At 36.0% G+C, this 17,898-nt stretch overlaps 2 pseudogenes; both read left to right on the forward strand.

Moving 5' to 3' along the window:
* Positions 1 to 3,701: 3,701 nt before the first annotated feature.
* On the forward strand, positions 3,702 to 4,631 carry LOC148776942 (olfactory receptor 4L1-like; annotated as a pseudogene).
* A 10,028-nt stretch (positions 4,632 to 14,659) lies between these two features.
* Positions 14,660 to 15,769, forward strand: LOC148776943 (olfactory receptor 4N5-like; annotated as a pseudogene).
* Positions 15,770 to 17,898: the final 2,129 nt, after the last annotated feature.

Consider the following 17,898-nt stretch of genomic DNA (forward strand, 5'->3'; position numbering starts at 1 on the left):
TCCCAGAGATCCAACAAGTCTGCCTCCAAGGTGGTTCACATTTTTATAAAACAGGCCTAAAATAGTACCCAGAACCATATGAAGGGAATCACAGAGAGTGAAAAGTAGATTTGTCATTTTGAATAAACCCTTGAACATGCTGCTCCTAATACTGTGCCTTTAGAACAAGTAAGTGAAAATATTACAGAGAGCTAATTCATTAGAAGGTTCATACTCTGAAAAAGGTATTTTAATTACTCCTGTATTGGCTGAAAGGAAAAGGCTATGGATTTTAAGATATGAAATCACATCCTTATTTCACAATGAGCTATAATCAACAATTTCCATGAAAATTTAAAAGATAAATATTCTCAAAATGATATTGCAAAGTAAAATATGACAATAGATGATGTGATTAGGAATCATGACTAAAATTAAGAAAAGTAAACCCTGAGTATCCAGATAATTCATACTATCATTGAAAATAATGGAAAACCTAGAAACTCATGATATTTTCTGCAGAATAGGGATCAAGCTTCAAGTGTTGGCAGAACAAGTAAATATGCATATATAATGACAGTTGAAGCAGGATTTGGCAAGGTAGAATTAGGTAGACACAAACTAGATATTTAGAAAATCTCTGTATAAAACGTACCATTAATACAATGAGATTTTAAATAAATCTGAAAGAGCGAGAAGTCCCTACAGGATATTCGTATTAAAGTGCGAAGTCGCTTCAGTAGTGTCCAGCTTTCTGCAACCCTATGCACTGCAGCCGGCCAGGCTCCTCTGTCCTTGGGATTCTCCAGGTAAGAATACTGGAGCGGGTTGTCATTTCCTTCTCCAGGGGCTCATCTTGACTGAGGGATCGAACTAGGGTCTCCTGCATTGCAGGAAGATTTTTTAATTGTTGAGGCACCTGGAAATCCTTCATATTCAAGAGAGCAGTTCAGTTCAGTTCAGTCACTCAGTCGGGTCCGACTCTTTGTGACCCCATGAACCTCAGCACGCCAGGCCTCCCTGTCCATCACCAACTCCCGGAGTCCACCCAAACCCACGTCCATTGAGTCGGTGATGCATTCCAACCATCTCATCCTTTGTCGTCCCCTTCTCCTCCTGCCTTCAATCTTTCCCAGCATCAGGGTCTTTTCAAATGAGTCAGCTCTTCTCATCAGGTGGCCAAAGTATTGGAGTTTCAGCTTCAACATCAGTCCTTCCAATGAACACCCAGGACTGATCTCCTTTAGGATAGACTGTTTGGATCTCCTTGTAGTCCAAGGGACTCTCAAGAGTCTTCTCCAACACCACAGTTCAAAAGCATCAATTCTGTGCTCAGGAGTCTTTATAGTCCAACTCTCACATCCATACATGACCACTGGAAAAACCATAGCCTTGACTAGATGGACCTTTGTTGGCAAAGTAATGTCTCCGCTTTTTAATATACTATCAAGGTTGGTCATAACTCTCCTTCCAAGGAGTAAGCGTTTTTTAATTTCATGGCTGGAATCAGCATCTGCAGTGATTTTTGAGCCCCCAAAAATAAAGTCTGACACTGTTTCCACTGTTCCCCAATCTATTTCCCATGCAGTGATGGGACCAGATGCCACGATCTTTGTTTTCTGAATGTTGAGCTTCAAGCCAACCTTTTCACTCTCCTCTTTCACTTTCATCAAGAGGCTTTTGAGTTCCTCTTCACTTTCTGCCATAAGGGTAGTGTCATCTGCATATCTGAGGTTATTGATATTTCTCCCAGCAATCTTGATTCCAGCTTGTGCTTCTTCCAGCCCAGCGTTCCTCATGATGTACTCTGCATATAAGTTAAATAAGCAAGGTGACAATACACAGCCTTGACAAGTACTTGACAAGTACTTGACGTACTTGTACAGTACTAGAAAACTATAATTTTTTTTAAATTTATTTATTTATTTATTTTTTATTTCTAAAAAAGAATTTTATTAAAAAAGCACAAATGCAAAGAAATGAACAGAGGAAAATTTATGTGTTGAACCTGGACTGGTCACATGATAACATACATGCTACAATTCCATTCTATAATTTACAAACACAAAATTTTGACAAGAATAAAAGTTAAAAATGTATAATGGTTTACATTTTATTGAATATAATTCACATAGTATACATTTACCCTTTTTAAGTACACATTTCAATGATTATTTTTATACTCATATATTTGTGTATCTATCACCACAATCTGATGTTAAGTCATTATCATCAGCAGTGCCCATTGGCACTCACATCCCAACTCACGGGGACTACTGACATAATTTCTGTCTTTACGGATTTTTGTTTTTAAATATTTCATATAAAGCAAGCTATATAACATGTGGTCTTTTCTGTTAGGTCTCTTTTATTTAGTTTTTGAGATTTGTCTAGGATAAGTGTGCATAGGTTTTAAAAAATATAAAATGCATCTATATTGAAATTATGTGTGTTTTCTTAAAATGTCTATAACAAAACGGAAAGAGAATATTTAATTGTTACATTAAGTAATGTGTATTGTTCATATCTGATAATAAAATAAGCCTTGGTTTATTACTTTTCTAATAGGGATTTATATAAATTATTCTCAGGCTTTAATCTTGGATTTTCATGAATAGCTGACTCAATATACGCCTTCTCGGTGCTCATTCTGTGCCAAGCCAGGAGCTTATATATACACTATCTCATCTAATACTCACTACACATTCTTGGGAGTGGTCTTGCCTTTAGGACTCGGGGAGATTTACTTACTTACCTAGACCTTGATTTTTCATTTACTAAATAAGGTGTGGAGAAAAGTGATTAGAAAGTTCTTTCCTAGTGCTAATGTATTATTTTTCTACCTTCAATTTTATCCAAAGTAGATCATAAATTTAGTGAAAGTAATAAAATCTAATTGGCAATTAATTATTCAAGAGGAATAAAAGTTTCTTTACCAATACATGTTGTTGTCTAAGCTATATAATAATTTCTTTCCTTTCATTTATGTTACCTTTGTATTCATAATAGAAGTGCAGAAATAAATATTTTGAGAAGACTTGCTCAGGAAGAAGAATGAGAGACACAAGCACTGGGAAAGTCATCAACTTAAATTCATGCCATCTTTCCCTCTGAAATAAAGTAAAAGGCCAGTATAAGTCTTTTTAATCAATTTCTGCTTAATTGAATTAATTTCATATTCAGGTTTTTCTTTTGTTAGTTGTATCAGGGGTTGTAAAATTCTATGTAACATAGGAACTATGTGAAAAATATAGTCTGTTTTTCATTAAGAGGAGCATTTACAATAGAAACCTTTATGTTTAGTTTTAAAAAATAACAAAATATAATTCTGGAAGCAAAAAAGATAAATCCATGTGACAAAGGCAATGGTTTCCAAATTATAGCTGGTTTTCATTTTAATAGTTATCGAGCCTTGTCATTTCTCCATAGTGCATGTAATTATTGCATTTACTGCCACAAAAGTGTCAATAGTAATATTTATGCTCATTTACATTTTATTCATGTAGCACAACTCTTCATAGAAGGCTTAGTGTGCTTCTGTCCTCTGTGTACTCCCCAGGTAAACAGTCAACATTTCAGGATCCACTCTGTATACTTCTGTAGACTAACCTACAGTAACAACATTATTTTCACTTTATTTTCTCTAATTTGCAGGCACTAATCATTTCTTGAAAATATCTGAGATAAGAAAAAACTTCTGGAACTTTTTTTGAGTTGAGTAAATGGATCTGAAAAATGGATCTGTAGTGACTGAGTTTATTTTGCAAGGATTTTCTGCAGGATGGGATCTTCAGGTTGTCTTCTTCGTGACATTCTCCTTGATCTATGGGGCTACTGTGCTGGGAAACGCTCTCACTGTGGTCACAGTGACACGCAGTTCCACCCTTCGTTCTCCCATGTACTTCCTCCTCGGAAACCTCTCCTTTTTGGACATGTGTCTCTCCACGGTCACCACACCCAAGATGATCAGAGACTTGCTCACTGAACACAAGACCATCTCTATATGGGGATGCATGGCTCAGATGTCCTTTATGCACTTGTTTGGAGGTGCTGAGGCAACTCTTCTGGTAGCCATGGCTTTTGACAGATATGTGGCCATATGTAAACCCCTGCACTACAGGAAAATCATGAACCACAGGTTGCTGAACGGGTTTGTTATACTCTCATGGACAATTGGTTTTATACACACCATGAGTCAGATGGTATTAACGGTAAACCTGCCTTTCTGTGGCCCCCGCATTGTAGACAACATATTCTGTGACCTTCCCCTTGTGATTTAGCTTGCGTGTGTGGAAACATACACCCTGGAATTATTTGTCATTGCTGACAGTGGACTCTTGTCACTTATCTGTTTCCTCCTCCTGCTTGTCTCCTACACTGTCCTCCCGGCCACTGTGCAACGAAGATCATCGGGAGGCCTCTCCAAAGCTCTGTCCACACTGTCTGCCCACATCACTGTGGTCAGTCTGTTCTTTGGGCCGTGTATCTTCATCTATGCCTGGCCATTCAAGAGTTTTGCCAGCACTAAAGTCCTTGCTGTATTTTACACTGTATTCACACCCTTATTGAATCCTATTATTTACACCCTGAGAAATCAGAAAATGCGAGAGGCCATGTAAAAATTAAGGATCCAAAATGTTAGCTCCACATAGAATTTTTAGATTTTAGAATTGTATAAATAATCCAGCTTTCAAATATAAGGCTAACAAAATTTGAATATATTATATGTAATACATGGCTTTACTCTTTTATTTTAAATCATAACTGGTGCAGAAAAAATTAATGATAAAATGCTTTAAATTCACAGTTAATGCTGGTATAGCACATAATGATAATTAGTTATCTGCAGCAAAATAGACATATAATGTCATTAAATACTTTATGATATATTCAATATTTATTTATTAGTGAAGAGATAAATATAAAAATATGTAGTGGTACTATTAGAGATTATTTTAATATAGATTGCTAATGATTATCACTAACTACTACTACCATAAATGCGGTACCCTGAATAAATCATGATTAAAAGAATGATAACAGCAAAGGCAAAAATTTAATTTCAACCTCTTGAACCAATGAGATAAAGAACAAAAATAAATAAATTTGATAGTATAGTTACTATAAGATGACAGAGTGAATATAAATACCAGAAAGGAAAAAGAAATAATGGAAGGACAATTTCAATAGAACTACAAAGAGCAGCCTTGAAACCACATGCTCACAAGTGTGATTTGACTTTCAAATGTCAATTAAAAAAAAGAAGTACATTGCTTGATTTTATGTTATATATCATAATTTAAGAATATTTGCCATAAGAATTATATTCAACTCTATTTCTACATAGTAAACAAAAATATCTCAGTCCTACAATATAGCACACCTGATATTAAAGGAATCCTAACTAATTGCAAGGTAAAGTATACAATCAGTGGTAGATGGAATTATATGTCATTTCATAAATTATTATGTAAGATTTTTGGGTCTATCAGTATAAATCGCTCGAGCTCTTCAGTCACTTGGTTGACAAAACATATAGAATTGTCAAAAATCATTTAAAATATTTTTTAAATTAATGATTTTTAAAATAAATTAAAAAAAATTCACACTTGAACTCTAGTTTGAACTTTGAATGGCATTCCAGGAAAATACACCAACATGGAACCATTGCCTACTTTGAGAACATCTATAGAATACACTGCCCAGAGCCTGCTAGTAACACTGAATTTGGGAGAGCACTGTGGACTAGACTTTGAGCCTGAACAGGGATGGCTCAGACTTCGCTTGAACGAGAGCTCAGAGTCTGGGGGAAAAAAAAGAGAAAATCAGTAGAAAGCTTGCCCAGCAGAAGCAGACAGCAAGAAAAAAAAAAAAAAAGTCTCTCAAACTTGATTTTTAGTGGAGTTGAAAATAAGTGCTTCCCTAACAAGGGTTTGTCTTGTCATCAAATTATTTGTATGTCCTGAAACATCAAGGTGAGAATTTTCTTTTAACATGCAACTTCAAAGTGATAGGCTTGGGTATTTGGTAGAAGAAAACACAAGAGTTCACTGAAAAAACTGTGGTTTGAAACACTGGTTAAAATACAAAATTCAGCTGAGTAAATTTGCAGATCTAATTGGCTTATTAAACAATTCATGTCAGGTAGAAAGGCTCATCTGCCAGAAAGATACTATGAGATACACATGGAAACTTTGATAGTGAGGAGAGTAGATAAGCAAAGGAAGTCATGTAAGTAAAAAGAAGAAAGTTCATTGAAAGAAAGTAAAAGTTCAGATGAAGTCTGAGCTTAGGCATTTTCCTTTGGCTTGAACTTGTTGCTGGACAAGAAGAAAGTATTCTTTACTCCTGCTGGGAAAGTAGAATGATTGTCCTTCCTTTTTGGGAGTTGGTGATGGACAGGGAGGCCTGGCGTGCTGATTCATGGGGTCGCGGAGAGTCGGACACGACTGAGCGACTGAAGTGAACTGAACTGAACTGATATACATCTATCCCCATTGAGGTTAGTGCCTGATTACTTCCTGTTTGGGGTAACTGAGGATAAATGGTGGGGCATGAGAGCTCCCTTTACAGGCCTTCCCAAATCCAATTTTAGTTAAGGTTTCCTCTTAATTTTCAGACAGGCTATACTTACTCTCATAGAAATATTTTAAAAGAGAACTCACAATAAAAGATGTTTCCATGGTGGCTCAGACAATAAAGAATCTGCCTGCAATGCAGGAGACCCAGGTTCAATCCTAAGGTTGGGAAGATCCCCTGGAGAAAGGAATGGCTACCAGTTCCAGTATTCTTGCCTGGACAGAGGAGCATGCCCGGCTACAGTATTCTTGCCTGAAGAAAACCATGGACAGAAGAGCATGACCGGATGACAGTCCATGGGATCACAAAAGAGCTGGACATGACTGAGAAACTTTCACACTTTCACAATAAAAAAACCCAAGACAAGCAAAGAAAAAGTTCAGCATAACTGAGAATTGGGAGAAAGGGAAAAGAAAATACACAGAATGGTATAAATCAATTATAAATCATATATCTGATTAGGGACTTGTATCCAGAATACAAGAATTTAGAAAATTCTAGAATCAAAAGACAACTCAATTAAAAATGGGCAAATAATCTAAATAAATGTTTCCATAAAAGATATACAAATGGCCAATAAGTATTTAAAAAGATGCTGAACATCATTGGTATCAGGAGGAAACCCAAATAAAATTCACAATAAGAAATCACATCACACCCACTGGGATGGCTATAATCCAATAGATAGACAATTTCAAGGGTCAACAAGGATGTAGAACAATTGGAACCCTAATACATAGCTGGTGAAACATAAAATGGTGCAACACTTTTAAAGAAAATTCTGGCAGTTTTTCAAAATGTTAAGCATAGAATTAACATATGACCTAGCAAGTTTATTTCAAATATCAATGCAACATAAATGAAAACACATATGCACACAACAAACTGTAGACAAATGATTGCAACAGCCTTAATCATAATAATAAAAAAGCTAAAACATCCTCAAGTGTTCATCAGCTGATGAATGGATAGAACAAAATGTGCTGTATCCACAGTATAGAATATTACTTGGTGATTGAAAACCTCAGCTCTCAATTTCTCCCTGGGGAGGGAAAGAATCGAGCCATGCACCTAACACCTCAACTTCTCAGAGGCTTCTCAAAGAACTGGAATCTTTCTTATCAATCAATACTGAAAACTGAGATCCCTGAGAAATCTGTAATTATATAAAAAAGCAATAAAAACCAAAACCAAAAACCACAACAAAGGACACTGCATTTCCAGAGATATTTCATCTCTCTCTGACACTCTCCTCTCTCTTGGTCCCCTCTCTCCTTCTTTTGTGTCTGCATACATGCCTTTGTGGCACAGGCATCTCTGTGGGCATGGTTTCTTTGTCTCTACATCTTTTCTCCTATTTTTTCAATTATGTCTTTCCATCCTCCCCTCTTTTCTCCTGTCTTTTCCAATTACATTTCAGTCTGTCTTTCTGGGAATTTATATTATTATATTCATTTTACCCAAGCAAAATGACATATATTCAAAGTTATTTATGTGCAGCACATATGGCTGAATTGGATATAAATTTGAATGAAAGTACACTTGATCATATATTTTATTCCTTTTGTAAAAGACGTTTGTTATTTTAATTTTAATGTAATAGGTTTATTTCACTTCTTAAACAAAAAGTTAAATTAAGTTTTTACAATTAAGTATTTTTTCTTCCATATATCATTAATTTAGAAACTAAAAATTCTTTATTTTGTTACAGCTGAACACACATTAAAAAAGTGAATACCTATAAATACAAAAATAACAGTAGAATAATTCTTTTATTTGAGACAGCATATCCTTAGAGAGACTATTCTACAAGACATCATGAAGTTCTCTTATTTAAGGAGAATTATTCCTGAAAAACATTTTGAGCATAATATATTCTCTGTCTAACTCTTCTATACAAAGAAATGCAGGTAGTAACATATTTATCATTGATTTATTTTCACTATTTAATTTCTGATTAAAAAACCCAGCATTTTCATCACTTGTATGAATTGTATAATAAGATCTAAAATAATCTCCCTAGACTTTCTGCTTTCATTATGCTTAATAAACATATGTGCCATTCCATGATCACTGTCACTGATAAATTGTCAAATTCTAAATCCTAACAAGACCTGTGTGGCTCTAGCTGGTACATTTTTTAACAGTTTATCCTTAAAATATTCTCATCTTTCCCTCTTTCTAATTCTAGATGATATTCTAATATTCCCACTGGAAGTACTCTGCAGGCTTAAAGTAGCTATAATACCCCAAGCACTCCTTGTTGCATTATAAGTAGTAGAACAGATTTAGAATTCATCATGTTTCACCATGAGAATATATATTTAAGGAAAAATTCTGGAATGATCAGTTAATCTCCTTTTCATCAGGAGGAAGATAACAGCCATTTGTTTGAGAGTAACAATAAACACCTGGTGAGGTGAAATTTTTGCTCAGTCTTCCTATTTGAAAGACATTGAAAGGAAGAAGATAATAGAAAACAATTCACATTGTAACTGTCCGGGACGTTTGCTGCCTGAAAATGCATGATAATAGGATACTGTTGCAGGAACAGAGAAAAGGTGAGATCTACATTCCAACAGCACTTCTACCCTGTGCCTCAAATACACCTCCTGCCACATCCTCCTGGTGCTTAGTGTTACTTTAAAGAAATTAAATTTTTTATTTCCACTATTATAAAAAAGTGTAAATGCCAGTAGCTTTAGGAGATTAATCATCTGAATTTAAATTGGGATATCATACGAATGATTTTTCCTCAAGCTAAATCAGATATAAAGGGAGGAAGAATCAGAGTCCTAAGAGTCCCAGAAACAAACTACACTGACCTCACAAGTTTGCAGATTTCTTGGATCACGCACTCAATGGGCATGAGTATTTTTGCTTGCATCTGGTCCTTTCCTAACATACAAAAACGTAAGGCTCCAAGTTAAGGATCTTAAAATAAGAAAGACTTGATTCACAAACCCTAGCTGAAATATTTAAGAAAACTTTACATGGGCACTTTCTTGAACATCCACAATCTTCTACCCTGAAATGATTCAGATTGAAGCTGTCATCATCTTTGATGGAATTAACTCCAGGGTAATGACCAAAGATCTACTGACAAGTGTCCACTTTATCATTTTTTACCAGAATTTGTCTAATTACTGGATGTTTTAGTTCAGTCTAAGTAGATGTGATTTGGCTACTGATCGTCTCATTTGACCCCGTAGAACAGAAAGACGGGATATATTATTTCTCCTTTTAAGATTAAAAGAAGATTTTAAAACACTAAGTGACTTGCCCAAGGTTATACAGTTACCAAACTACAGAAATAGTCACTTATGTTAAATAGAACATCTTCAAATAATATTCATGATATTATATAAAATCTTGGAGTATTAAAGGAAAATAAAAATTTCTATAATCTAATTTAACTATTCCATTTAATTTATAAGATACTGTAGGGGTGAAGATTTGTGCAATTGAATACAATTTTACATAATCCTCAACTCTACTATCAATTAAATATTTCTTATTCTTCTGCCTGATCCACATTTTTTAAAACTCGTAGTAATGGTAACAATATATTGTATTAAAATATAGAAAACAATACATTATCAGAAACCACATTGTCATATTTGAACTTTCATCTTGGCAAGGGTGGTATTAAGGAGATTAATTTTAGAGCACAAAGTCATTCCATATCTATCAGAATGAGTTAAAAACAGACAAAACATGTGAGAGAATGTGTGATTGAGTGACTAATGTGTGATGGAGACTGAGTAAATTTCAGAGGATAGTATTCAGGAGAAAAGGCCTAGCACTGAAGACCAAGTGAAGAATTTTCAGTCTGTAGAAAATCCACTCTAAGTGAATATTTAGGAAGCACCTACCATACTCCCTCTACCATGGAATGAGAAAAACAATCTCTTATCTCAGAACTAATGGAAAGACAGGCATGGAACACGATGAAATAGAATACATATAGAGAAGAAAGTGAAAAGGATTTAACACTGAAAGAATTTGGGCAAAAAGAGGGAAAAGAAAGAGAATGACAAGAAAGGAAGCAAGGAGGACGGGGAAGCAAGAGCTCTAACAAGGAAGAGAAACTGCAAGAAAAAATAAAAGAATAAAATTGAAACTAAAAGAAGCTAAAGAGAATATAAATATAAAAAGAATAATTGAGAAAATGAATGTATTAAGGTAGAATTAACAGGAAGAGAATGGGAAATTATAGAAAAACAAGAACAGGAAATAAATGGGGAAAGATTAAAGAGCGAGATGCCAGGGTGGTAATCAGGTCCCCAGAGGAGAGCTGATCTGACAGCAGCTGGAGGCTAGGCATGCTCAGCATTGCTTGTGGATGGAAGCTGCGGGTCCGCACTCTGAGAAAGAGGGAAAAGAGATAGACATTCCCCGTGCATCTTCAGTGCCACATGTGTTTTTGTACCAGTTGAAATAACAAGGACTATTAGAGATGATGAGAGCATTCAGATCTCTATCTTAGCCTACGCTGACAGTACTTTTATGCTTTATAGGATTAGGACAAAAGCTTGTCCCTCTAAGATCCACTGTTTGGGGCTTTTTTTTTTCCAGAATGCTTTTTTTTTTTAAATTTAATTTCCTGTTTCAACTGTTAGAAAATTATCCAAAGAAATACAGTAGCAATTTATTATATATATATATGTTTATAGCATATTAAAGAATAAGAAAACAAGAGCATAAAGCATGGAGGGAGAAATTACAAATGTGATACTTGAAGCCATTACTTTCTATGTACAGTATGATGGTATTATTTGAATTTGAACCATGGTACCTCAAAGATGTATATTTTTAAATTTTATTTGCCTATTTGTTTTTAATTGAAACATATATGTACAATATTATGTTCGTTTCAGGTATTCTACATAGTGATTTGACATTTGCATTCATTATGAAATGATCACCACAGTAAGTCTAGCAGAATGCTTTTTTTTCAGTCATCCAAGGCACACCTGTCCTTTATCTCTGTGATGAGCACAACTTGAGAATCACTGGAATAGAAGGTATGTACGTGAGAATGGGAGAAGAGTAGTGAATTTAAAATATTAAGTGGTATAGAGTTTCATTTGTTAATAACAAATAGGAAGTAGAGGTGGATGATGGAAAATAAAAGGTGGAGTGGAAGAGCTTGTAACTCATAGTGATCCCTCTGTCCTGGAACTATTAACCCAAAGAAATAACCTTGAGCACCTGAAATGCACAAAACTTAAGAGCAGATAGAGGGAGCTGCAGACTTACTTTCCTAAGAACAGGTTTCTACAGGCAGAATGAAGAATGAATGTGGAGACAAATCAGTGTTTAAGTGGATAAAAGAAAGAAAGACGCTCCTAAACTAATTTGAAGGTCACCAAAGATACTTTTTTCCTATTTAAATTTTCTTAGACTCACAATGTGTGAATATGTATTTTTATGCACAAATATGTGCCCATGAGTTATGGTTTGGTTGGTTTAGTCCCTAAGTCGTGTCCAACTCTTGCGACCCCACAGACTGTAGCCTGCCAGGCTCCTCTGTCCATAGGATTCTCCAGGCAAGAATATGGGAGTGGGCTGCCATTTCCTTCCCCAGGGGATCTTCCCGACCCAGGAATCGAACTCAGGTCTGCATTGCAGGCAGATTCTTTACTGCTTAAGCTATGAGGGAAGCCCACCCCTGAGTTATAAACACCTTTTTTGTCACACTTGGCTGCTCCTTACAAATGTTACTAATCACACAGAACACATGTTCTGATGTTTCCTAATAAGTGTGCCTAAAATACTGGTGGATTGTCTGAATTTCCCATGAGTTCCCTATACAGACTTGTTAAAGCTGATCTTCCTTTACTCTTTCCTTTTCTTTTTTCCTCTTTCTAGGGATGCTAGTAATAATTATGTCAAATTTCAATTAGAAATTTTTTCCTCTCTGCTCTTCTCTGCCACATTAAATAGTAGTTAAAGAAATCTGGAGAAGGAAATGACAACCCACTCCAGTATTCTTGCTGGGAAAATCCCATGGACAGAGGAGCCTGGCAGGCTACAGTCCACGGTGTCACAAAGAGTCAGACACAACTAGAGCGATTGAGCACAGTACAAATAATACTTATTGAGATACAAAAAGCATATCATAAATTTACCATTTAGACCGTAATATTCAGTGCTAAGTGTATTTAATGAGCTATGCAAGCATCAACATGATATAATTTTAGAACATTCTGTCACTCCCCATGAAATCTCATACTCATTAACAGTCACTCTAATCCCATTCCTATTCCTTGGCAAACTCTCTTCTACTTTCTATATCTACAGATTTGCCTTGTCTGGACATTTTTCATAAATTGAATTAAACAATATGTGGTCCTTTGTGACTGGCTCCTCTTATATAGCATAATGGTTTTGAGTTATATGCATGTTGTAACATACATCAGTACTCCATTCCTTTTCATTGCTAAATTGCATTCCACTGTATGCATAGCATTTTTGAAAATCAACATTGTGTGCAATTAAAAATCAAGAGAAATATTGCTATATGTCACATTATAATATTTTGTTATAGTCAACAACCTTTCTTCTTTTACATCATTCTTCTCAACAAATATGCACAAATATCACATCTGTGAATATTTACTTACAGAATGTTTCTACAACTATAGCAATGTAAAACTTAGAAATCAATCACAAATACTTTTAAAAATTCAAAGCATGATTTATAATAATATATGGAGAAGTTCCACTGTTTTTATGCACCCTAATGGATTATCTTGTTTATCCACTGAGATGAGCATATTCCACTTTGGAGACCACTATATAGACTAAATCTTCATTCTGGATGTCATGAACAGAATTCTTTAGATTAGATTATAGCCCACAAGGACGAAGCATTTACATAAGCAAATAGCAATTATTTAAGCACCTAAATAAAATCATACAAGTTGATAGTAGTAACTTTATTGCCTGGAAAGTCCCATGGACAGAGGAGCCTGGTGGGCTGCAGTCCATGGGGATGCAAAGAATCAGACACAACTGAGCACATACACACAATCTGTTTAAACTGAGGAACACATACCTTTTCTCCCCTATGACTTACTAATTAGAATAAAAAAGAAAAGTCATTGTAAATTTAAGAATCTTAACTGAAATTGCTCTATTTTTCTCATCTGTTAAATGATATATTAGACTACATGTTCTATATGGTCATTTCCAGATCTAGCTTTGATTTTATTAGTTGAGATAGTCAAGATATTTTATATATTCTAATAAGGTTTACAAGAAAATATTTGTGGGAATAGCATTTGGCTATCATCCTGAGATCTGAGGGAAAAGTAGACTGTGGCTATATATGGTGAGCAAGTAAGACCAGACTAGTATTCATTAGAATTTGAGAACAGGGTGTGGAACACATGCAGGATTGGGGACCAGTCAGAGGTGTAAGTCGGGGAATGTGTGCTTAGTTGCTCAGTCATGTCTGACTCTTTGTGACCCCATGGGTTGAAGCTCCTCTGTTCATGGAATTATCCAGGCAAGAATGCTGGAGTGGGTTGCCATTACCTCCTCCAGGGGATCTTTCTGATCCAGGGATCAAACTTGCATCTCCTGTATTTCCTGCATTGGCAGGTGAATTCTTTAGCACTCAGTCACCTGGGATGCCCCAACTAGGGGAATACCTCTGAGTTAGGTGTAACTTAGTGGACTTGCTGAGATCCAGGTGACTAAATGGAGTAAGGTTGCACAAGGGCACCAAAGCAAAACACTGTGATGGAACTAATAAGGCACAAATTCTGAAAATAAGGTACACAGCTGCAAATCAGGAACTGGGGATTCTGCAGGAACTGGAGGAAAGAAGCATCTGCAAAATATCTTTGCTCTGTGGAGATGAAGAAGGGGACCAAAACTCAGCAACTAACCTAAGCATTAGAGCCAGTGCACCACTGACAGCAACAAGAGCAACAGCAGCCTGACAACCTTAATAGTGACCAGTGTCGCTTTGATCAGGAGTTTTCTAGCATGCTTCAAGCAAAATAGCTTAGGAACACAATTATACAGAAACACACACTTAAATAGGAATGCAAGTGTGGCCATAAGATCAGTGTCTCGGAGAATCAGGAAAATGAAAGGTAGAAAATTTAACTGAAAACACAGGAGATCTATGATGCAAAAACTGCATTCAGCTGGCAAGGTGCTGGATGTGGAAAATATCATTTTTATTTGGAGCAGAGCTAGGGGATAGATGGAAAGGTGGGTATAACAGATGGCATTCTGCTCTTGGTTATTCCGCAGACTGAGCACTGATGGAGGGGGAGAACAGCACTGCAGTGACAGCGTTCATCCTACCTGGTCTGACCCAGTCTCAAGATGTTCAACTCCTGGTTTTCACACTAGTCTTAATTTTCTACCTCATCATCCTCCCTGGAAATTTCCTCATCATCCTCACCATCAGGTCAGACCCCGGCCTCACGGCCCCCCTCTACTTCTTCCTGGGAACCTGGCCTTCCTGGATGCATCCTACTCCTTCACTGTGGCTCCCAGGATGCTGGTGGACTTCCTCTCTGAGAAGAAGGTGATCTCCTATAGAGGCTGCATCACTCAGCTCTTCTTCTTGCACTTTCTTGGGGCAGGGGAGATGTTCCTTCTTGTTGTGATGGCTTTTGACCGCTACATTGCCATCTGTCGTCCTTTACACTATTCAACTGTCATGAACCCTAGAGCCTGCAATGCCTTGCTGTTGGCTCTGTGGCTTGGGGGATTTACTCATTCCATTGTTCAAGTGGCTCTTATTATCCACTTGCCCTTCTGTGGTCCAAACCGACTGGACAACTTCTTCTGTGACGTGCCACAGGTCATCAAGCTGGCCTGCACTGACACCTTTGTGGTGGAGCTCCTGATGGTCTCCAACAGTGGCCTGCTCACCCTGCTGTGCTTTCTGGGGCTTCTGGCCTCCTATGCAGTCATCCTCTGCCATGTAAAGGGGCACTCCTCTGAAGGGAAGAGCAAGGCTCTTTCCATGTGCACCGCACACATTATCATCGTGTTTCTCATGTTTGGACCTGCCATCTTCATCTACACCCGCCCCTTCAGAGCCTTCCCAGCTGACAAAGTGGTTTCTCTCTTTCACACTGTAATCTTTCCTTTGATGAACCCTGTGATTTATACCCTTCGCAATCAGGAAGTAAAAGCTTCCATGAAGAAGTTGTTGAGTCATTACATGGTTTGCTGAATGCAATGGAAAGACTGGAAAACCAAGGAAGGGAGTAAGTTCATTTGGAATTAAATAAGTTATTTATTCATTAACGCACCGAATCAATCATTTAGCAAATAATGTATTTATTAAACACTTTCCGGTTTCAGGCATTATTCTAAGTATATGAATGGGACAGATAAGATTCCAGATCTGCTGTATTTGAGTGGATAAAGACAGGTTATACTATTAAACTGAAAAAAAGACACAATGTCTGGAAGAGATAGTGCTCTGAAGTTAATTAAAAATAATGGCATGTTAGAGTTTGACTGAGAGATGGTAGTTACTTTATTTTTGGTTGTTAAGCAAGATATTGAGTGGTATTTAGCTGATATCCAGATGATTTGAAAGAAACAACCATGCAATAACCATGGGAACTGAATATTCTAGGCAGAGAGGATGACTAATACATGGACACAAAGATCTTATAAGCGTGATACATTTGAAAATCATAAAGAAAAATGGCTGTAGCACAGTTAGTGTGAAAGTGGCAGGAATTGAAGCTAGAGAGATTGGTACAAGAAAATCATATATTTTAGGCGATAAAAAGATGTTCAATATATTCAAATTTCAAAGAGAGGCCAAAAAAGGTATTAAGTAAAAGAGTGACTAATGTTTCATATTTGATTTAAAGCAGGATTCTCGAGATTCTAAATAAAGGGTTTTGCATAGTAAAATATCATTAAGTACAAAGTATCATGCTGCAACATAATTTTAATGGACACTTAAAGATGTAGTTGTTTGTTCCTAATTTGGTGGAGTGAGGTAAAGAAAGCTGTTATATCCTATGGAAAATGGTTATGAAAGAGTTTAACTTCACATTTCAAAGTTTTGGAGAGTTTTGTGGTTATTCATAATGGTAATTTTTAAAATCTTATAAAGGAATTTGAGTTCACTCAAAAATCTTTTCACTTAATACAATAATGATAGGTATTTTGTATACAGTATATTTGGTATATTATTATTTGGTTACAGATAACTAAACTTTTCTGGTTATTTTTTAAATAAGGTAATATAAGGCATTAAGTGCTTACAAAATCATGGAAAGTGCTGTAAAGGTATATTTGGTATGGTACTCAGTGATAATCCAAAAACACTGCCAACAAATTGGTATATAAAACAAGTTACTGTCCTCATAGTAATTATAAAGCCGGGGGATATAGAAGCAGATTGTCAATTATGTTGATACCTGTAAAAAATTACATACTGAAAATTGACTGTACAAAAAATAGTAGATGTCTCATGAGACTTATATATATGACATATGTATATACATGTATAAATTCATGACAATAGTGCAAAATGAAAGATCACTTATATTTAGTGATATTATTGATATGACTACAATAAAATTTGTTTTCTTGCCAGATGTTTTGTATTACTCTATTTTTTCTGCTTTCTTTTGGTTTAATTGAAAAAGGAGAAGAAATGAGGGCTTCCCTGGCAGCTCAGATGGTAAAGAATCTGCCTGCAATGTGGGAGAATGCGTTTGATCCCTGGGTGGGGAAGATCCTCTACAGAAAGGAATGGTAATCCACTCCAGTATTCTTGCCTGGAGAATGCCATGGACCGAGAAGGCTGGGGCCTAGAAGGCTACTGTCCATGGAGTTGCAAAGAGTCAGACTGAGTGACTAACACACACACACACACACACACACACAAGGAAATGAATTCTCTCCTATAGCTTACAGAAAGAAATGTAACTCTGCCAACACTATGAATTTAACACAATGAGAGTGCATCAGACTTCTGACCTAAAAATTCTAAGATAAGAAATTATGGCATTTTAAGTCACTAAGTTTGTGGTAATTTTTTATAGCAGCAGAGGTAAACCAGCACATCACAATTTAATTAAACAATAACATATTAGCATACTTTTCTTTTTCTGTGCTTTTACTTTTATTCTAAGTATTTTATTTTAACGATGGCTTTAACGATGGCTTCTTGTCTGCAACATATATTTTACCAATATGACAATCTCTGTGTTTAATTGGGTTATTAAGCCATTTATATATATCATGATTAGAAGTACAGTTTGGTTAAAACTGACAAAACTCTCTATTTTATATTTGTTTCACCCATTTTTTCTGATTTTGTCCTTTTTCTTT

Source organism: Moschus berezovskii, chromosome 9 (assembly GCF_049115385.1).
Source record: "Moschus berezovskii isolate FMDL1 chromosome 9, NW_MosBer_1.0, whole genome shotgun sequence".
In the NCBI taxonomy this organism is placed as follows: Eukaryota; Metazoa; Chordata; class Mammalia; order Artiodactyla; family Moschidae; genus Moschus; species Moschus berezovskii.